We start from the raw sequence: 7,747 nt of genomic DNA on the forward strand, positions 1-7,747 counted from the left end.
TAGTGAAGAGGTAGAGATGGTATTAGAAAAATAGTGAGGGGATTAGAAATTTTTTTATTTTTTTTTATTTTTTATATATTGGAAATTTTTTTTAAAATATAATTTTTAATTTTTTATATTTTCTTATTTGTTTTATTATTTTATATAAAAATAATTTAACAATTCCTCACTACTAATCCCCTCACTATCAATCCTCTCATTATTAATCCCCTCACTATCAATCCCCTCCATTCTATCTCTGAAAACAAACGACCCTCACTAACAATCCCCTCACTATTAATCCCCTCACTATCAATCTCCTCCATTCCATCTCTGAAAACAAACGGAGCCTTATGGCCCGTTTGTTTTGGGTTATAGGAGGGGATTAGGATTACTAGTACCTTGGGATTAGTATATGGGGTGTTTGTTTTGAGAGATAGTCTTGGGACTATTAATACCTTGGGACTAACTAATACCTTGGTATTACTAATACCTTGTTTGTTTTGAGAGATAGGGAGGGTACTACTAATACCTTGGTATTACTAATACCCTTGGGGAGGGGATTCATAGTGAAGAGGTAGAGATGGTATTAGAAAAATAGTGAGGGGATTAGAAATTTTTTTATTTTTTTTTATTTTTTATATATTGGAAATTTTTTTTAAAATATAATTTTTAATTTTTTATATTTTCTTATTTGTTTTATTATTTTATATAAAAATAATTTAACAATTCCTCACTACTAATCCCCTCACTATCAATCCTCTCATTATTAATCCCCTCACTATCAATCCCCTCCATTCTATCTCTGAAAACAAACGACCCTCACTAACAATCCCCTCACTATTAATCCCCTCACTATCAATCTCCTCCATTCCATCTCTGAAAACAAACGGAGCCTTATAGTCCTACATAGTTTAAAAAAAAAAAATGTATAATTTCATATTTTGTAAGTTATAATTAAAAAAATCATAATTAAACATTACCTAACATATAATTAAGGGATTGTTTTGGATGTTATAAATAAGTGCATTTTTTAATTTTTTATAAAAAGATATGTAGAAAAGTAAAGAGGAGATGTTGATTGATGTGACTCAAAAAAGATAAAAAGATAAAAAGTATAGACTTATTTAGTCTTCCCAAATAAGACTTAAATATCTGAAAATAGTGTTATAATTATAATAAATAAATTTTTTAAAAAAAAATTGAACAAAACCTTTTAAAAAAATGACGTAATTAAAAGTTCATATTATAATGTCACGTGTATATTACAGAATTCTCTGGTAGATGAATTTTTCTCATTGTTACATCCAAAGTTGTACTTTTCCCTTGTTCCACACAAAGTTGTTAATTTTGTACCGGATAAAATATTATTTTTTCAATTCGTATGCTATCTATCGGCACCGATGTGTTTTTGGATATCATTTCAAATTTATTCTAAAAATATTATGTATGTATCAAAAATTGTAGAGTAGTATATGCAATTAAATAAATATTCATCAGAATTACACTTTAATCATTTCTAAGTTAAATCTCTTCCAACCCATCTCCTAAGATCATTGCTTCAAATCAATTTTTCAATTTAAAAAAATAAAGAATATTCACGTGTCTCACATAATTTCCGAATTAAACAAACAAATAAATAAAAATCTCTTCAAACTCATCTCCTAAGATCATTGCCTAAAATTCATCTTTTCCTAATATCAAATACAGAATTAGGCTTATTTTGGGAAGATGGTAAAAAGTGACTTTTTGGCTTTTAACCAAGCTTTTGACTTTTTTAGACAAATGATTTGGGAAGTTCGTAAAAAGTGACTTTTGACTTTTTTCATTAATATTTATTTATAATGTCAAATCATAATGAAATGACCAAAGTATCCCTAGTCAATTGAAAAATTACACATTTTTACCCTTTCATTTTCCATCTATGGAGGGTAATTTCGTAATTTTTCTTTTGGCTTATAACCAACATCCCAAATCAATTTATGGCCAAAAAAAGTCACTTTTTGCATTTTGGCAAAAAGCCAAAACGCCACTTATAACCAACATCCCAAATTGAGCCTTAGTTTTGACCTTCCAATTTAAAGAAATGAATTAAATATTTATTCGTCCATCTTCTAAAATATTTACCCAAAATCCTTCCTTCCCTAAAATTAATAAATAAAAAGATCAATTCAAATCTATTCATATAATTTTTAAATCAACCAAATAAATAAATAAAATTTTACAAAATTAAACAAACAAATAAATAAAATCTCTTCAAATCCATCTTCTAAGATCATTGCCTAAAATTAATCATTTCGTAAAATCAAATATAGAAACACAATTTGTTGACCTTTCAATTTAAAGAAATGAATTAAATAATTATTTGTCCATCCTCTAAAATCCTTCACTCCCTAAAATAAATCAAAGAAAGATCAATTCAAATCTGCTCATATTATTTTTCGTATTAAAAAATTAGTAGTGTGTCAACATAGTTATGTCATTGTCATTTTAAATCTATGATACAAATTATAAAGACTCAAGCATCTAAAACTATGTCCCATCATCCATTAGTACATTAATTGGCATACCAATTGGTGCATATAGCATTATTCTAAAAAAAATAAATAAATAAAATTTCTTTTCACATCTTTATCTATAAAAAAAATGTAAAAAAAAAATGATGATTACCTAAAATCAAATTTTCAATTTAAAAAAATAATTATTATTTATGTGTCTTACATAATTTTTGAATTAAAAAATAGATAAATAAAATCTTTTTAAACTAATTTTTGAGCGCTCTAATCTCTCAAACTAATTTTTCTAATTTTTTTGATTTAAAAAATTGAAAAAGAAAAAAAAATTGGTTAGCCTATCAAGAAATAAATTTTAAAATTCAAAATTATGAGAATTATCCCATAATTTTTGAGTTTTAAAAAGAGAGGATCACTCAAATATAGAATAGGAAAACATAAAATTATGCCTTTCAATTTTTTATTTTTATTTTTTTGAAGTAAATATTTTTAAAATTTAAAATTATATAAGACTAAAGTTATATTTGGAATTTCCTTTAAAGTTTTTAACTTTCAAATTAGATGGCTAAATTTTATTTTTGACATTTTATTTTAAGATTTTTAATTTTCAAAATTATAGATATCATTAGATGGACTAATATTTCTATGCCATGTGTATTTACTAAAATTTAAAAATTTTAAAAATTAAAATTTTAGAGCTAAAACACTTTAGATGAAAAATCCTTATAATTTTCTATCCCACAATAATGCAATGTTGTAAGAATCAAATCAAACCAGTAATAGCATGAGAATATATACATAGCAAAACAAAGTCAACAATAAAAAAAAGATTAATTTAAATTAAATATCTAATCCAAACAAATTAAATAGAATAAAAATTGTACATAGGTTTACTGTTTGCATGAAGCCTTGCAACCTCGACTTTACTTTCTTCGGTGCATAGGTTTCAAAAATTAAAAAAAATAAAATAAAATAAAATAATAATAATAATAATTAAGAATAAATAAAGAAATAATCAAAATGTATGTAACATAAGAAGAGGGAAAAGAGAGAGAATACCTACGACTTGGTGAATGAGTATCTGAAAAGATAATTGGATTAACCGACAAGAACATATATCAATCACCTTTATACACAAACTCCCAAGCTATTTATTCGTAATGGGTGCTTCTCACTATAGTCCTCAACTTTGTTGTGTGCTCACAATGACTCAAGGGCCTATGGAAACTTGGAAAGGGGAATTGAAGAAGAGGGAAAAAAAGGTAAAAGAAACATGAATCAAAAAGGGAAGGAAAGAAGGGTGATTTGAGAGAGTTTAAAGGTATTGTGCCTTTGTTTGGATTTTCTTGAAAATTCAAAAAATCAAAACAAATAAGGATAGAGTGAGAGAAGTATGCCACATAAGAAATAGAGTGAATTTATAATTACAAAAATTCAAAAAAATTAGTTTAAGATTTTAGAGGTATTAGAATCATTCATATTAGAAGCCCCCCTTGCTTATATAATGTATAAATAAATAGATAACCTTGTATGTATATGTTAATGCAATAAACATTGTATCTGTACGATTTATTATACTTATAAACAATAAAAAAAAATGTATGTTATATTGACTTTCTTTAAAAATTATATATATATATATAAAAAATTGTATAAGTTTGGAATAATTATACTGTGTTTCTTAAGATATTTTAGCCATAATTATAAATAAATTAAAAAAATCCAGGTTTGAGTCAGGTAACAAAATAAACCTTGAGTCTTTAATTTTATCAATTTAAATCTTATACTTTGGATTTTTTTTTCAATCTAAATTATTTGTCTATTTTTATTAAGGAAAATCGACAAAAAAATGAGTATTTTAGTCATCAAACTCATGAAAAATGCTATTTTAATACATTAAGTTTAGTTAACAAAAAGAGGTGATAGTTTAGATTGAAAACAAATCAAAAAATTAATATTTAAATTGATAAAATTAAAAATTTAAGATTTATTTTGTTACAACGCTTAACCTTTAAGATTTTTTGTTTAATTGTCCCAAAAAATTATATTGTCATCTTCAGAATACATATTTTATCTTATTTAATTTTATGTCTTCTATATTAATGAGTGTTTGAGATTAAGTTTTTTAACAATTTTTTGACTTTTTGATAATATTATTTTTTTTAATTTAATTTTTTTTATTATTTATTTTAGAAATGACTTTTTAATTGAATGAAAAAACATGACTTCTAATTTTGAGTCCTAACAAGTGGGCAAAAGAAAAAGACAAAATAATTGTTTGGGTCCTAATCACTGTGTTTGGTTTGATTTTTGTGGATTAAATTTTTTGAAAATTGAATTTTTTGATTTTCGTATTTTTTGATTTTTAGTAAATATTTTTAAAATTTTAAACATTTTTTTTTATTTTTTTAAATACACCTTACTTAGATGTGTCTAAAAAGTAAAAAAATTGTGAAAAAATATTTTAAAAAATTAAGAAATACAAAAAATGTACTAAATTATTGTATTTTTTTATATTTTTGGTATTTAGTGAATTTTTAAAAGATTTTTTTTACATTTTTTTTTACTTTTTAAGTGTATTAATGTTAGGTGTGTCTAAAAAGTAAAAAAATTGCATAGAATATTAAAAAAATTCAATAAAAATAAAAAATACAGAAAATAAGAGTGTAAAATTTTTTCTAAAAACTATTTTTAAAAAATGAAAATCAAGCAAAGTGAATACACTTTTCAATAATTTCATAATACTTTTCACTCATTTTAAAATACCTTTTAACTTTTTCACTGTTTCCAAAATAATTTTTACACTAGTCCCAACATTATATGCATAAGGGGTATTTGTTAACATTTATCTTTAATGCTTGAATTTTTCGTTTTACCTTTCCGAAGGTGTAAATGGAGAGTTGTTTGGTCTTTATAAATTGGTAGAAATATTTCTTAACCGTTTTTTTGCATGCCAAACACATTTTGGCTCTTTCAGCCATACTAGCGCCCCAACTTTTGAACCATTAATAAACATAGACCTCAAATTATAATTTCAAATAATCTCAAATTATAATTTCAAATAATCTAATAATCTAAAATATACAAATCAGTTTCCAAAAAATAATTACACAAGTATCTCCAAAATATTATATAATGGTGGGCCCAAAATCTTTAACACAAATAATTCCTTTAGTGCTTCAACCCCGATTGTTACCAAATTGTTTTGCACCAGAAAAATAAATTAACTCGAAAAGTATACAATACGACAGGAATAACAATACTTGAATAGAGAATAAATTAATAGAGATCCAACAATTTATGACATGACACATTTATTTTACTGTCTTGTTCAACACAAATCGTTTATTTTGTATTTTCAACGCAATGTATAAGCTGACTATGGTAGGACTTTTTCTTATTGAGAAATATATTCAACTTATGTTATCTATGTTGCCCATTTTGTAAGTTTTAAAACAAAAAGCCTCAGCCATCTTGAGCATAAAGATCTCAACTAGACTGAGTTCATAAAGCCTTAGTCAGATTGAACACGAAGACCTCGGCTAGACTAAGTCCCAAAAGCCTAAGTCAAACTAAGAACGAAGACCTCAGCCAAACTGAGTTCATAAAGCCTCAGCCAAACTTAGCATGAATGTTTCAAGTATAGAGCATTTTCAGGAATTTCAACTATCACAAATATTTCAGATATTTATGACATGGACTCTATATATAGAGCTCACCTGCTCTTTTCAAAGGGTTGGAAAAAAAACCTTCCCCAAAGATAGAAAAGTTTAGGAGCTCTCTTCTTCCTTCTTTATCTCTTACCTACCACCTTCAACTTTAACACCCATTTCTTCTTTAAAGCTTGATCCTAAACTCTAGACAAAGGGCTTTAGACATTAAAGAACACCCCTAAAAGCTCTTGAGGGACCTTAAAGGGAGTTTATGAATTAAAATGATCTATCCTCTTAGGAGGTGATTTCCTCATACTCTCGATCACTTTTCTATCTCCCCTTCGTTAGTTTTAGGCTTTGTTTTCATTATGTGATTGTTGTAAGTCCTCATGGATGTGGAAAGTGTAGCCTTAGCCACCCGTCCATTGAGTTGATAGCTATTTCTTTACTTCCTTGCTTTCCTTAGCTTTAGATTCATAGTTGTCATATCTTTTGGATCCTTGTGGATGTGCTTGGGAGTAGTTTTAGTCATTTATTCACAAGTTCAATAAGCAGAATAACTCTTCTTCATATTACACCACTTGTCTTCACCTATCCCCTCTCTCAAGTGTGCTAATCTATGTGTTTCAACTCTTTACTCAATAACAATGAGTGTTAGGGGTTATATCATGAGGTTGCTTGAGTGATCCATGGGATTTGGTGTTGGTAAGTGTTGTTCTCTCTTTTTATTGAGTATTTTGGAAGTAAAATAAGTGATTTTGGGTCAAAGTAAGTTGAAACATCCCTTTTCAATCATTTGTGAACATAGAAAGGGGTGTTATCACTCTTGTTCTATGACTAGATGAGAAGTTTTCTATGAGTTTAATGAATCCCTTGTTTTAGTAAGCAAAGCTTCCACGAAGAAATGATTTGCATTAATCTACGCTCTCCACTTAATAGCATGGATTCAGATATTAACTTGCCCTTATTCATAAAGAGAAAATGTAGGCTCCTATCTATTTCTTAGGCTTGAATTTGTTCTTGATTTTGATCCATTTAATTTGTTTCTCTAGGAAAAACATCTATTGTATATATCTATTTATGTTATTGTTGAGGGTTAGGGTCCATTCATCTCCTCCCCAAGTGATCCCTGCCAACAGATGATGTAGAAAGTGTGGAAACCCCCCCAAAAGCCTCCTTATGGCCTCTGTACTGAGATCCTATACTGATCTAATTCGCAATCGGAAAGGGAATTCCCCGAACCCCTTTCTACTTTGATTGACTAACTTGGTGTTTGGCCGTACATTTCCCCCAAGAACAAAATAGACAATTTATGAGAAATGCTCCCCTGAGTAGTTCTGGAGCTCCTGGATAGCTTCTTTTCTTTATTTAGTATGATTTGTTAGATTCCACAATAGCTAGACTGAATTGATTTATTATTGTAATAATCTCTCTCTCTCTCTCTCTCTCTCTCTCTCTCTCTCTCTCTCTCCTCCCCCCAATTTTTCTCATTTGAATTGTTGTAATAATCTTCCAACCCCACGTCTTTCTAATCCTTTTATTTATCCGCTTTCAGTATTATATCATGTTTTCTTCATCATGCCTATATATTGCATTCATTTT

The sequence above is a fragment of the Camellia sinensis genome, chromosome 3, assembly GCF_055761805.1.
Source record: "Camellia sinensis isolate YWXY chromosome 3, ASM5576180v1, whole genome shotgun sequence".
Lineage (NCBI taxonomy): Eukaryota > Viridiplantae > Streptophyta > Magnoliopsida > Ericales > Theaceae > Camellia > Camellia sinensis.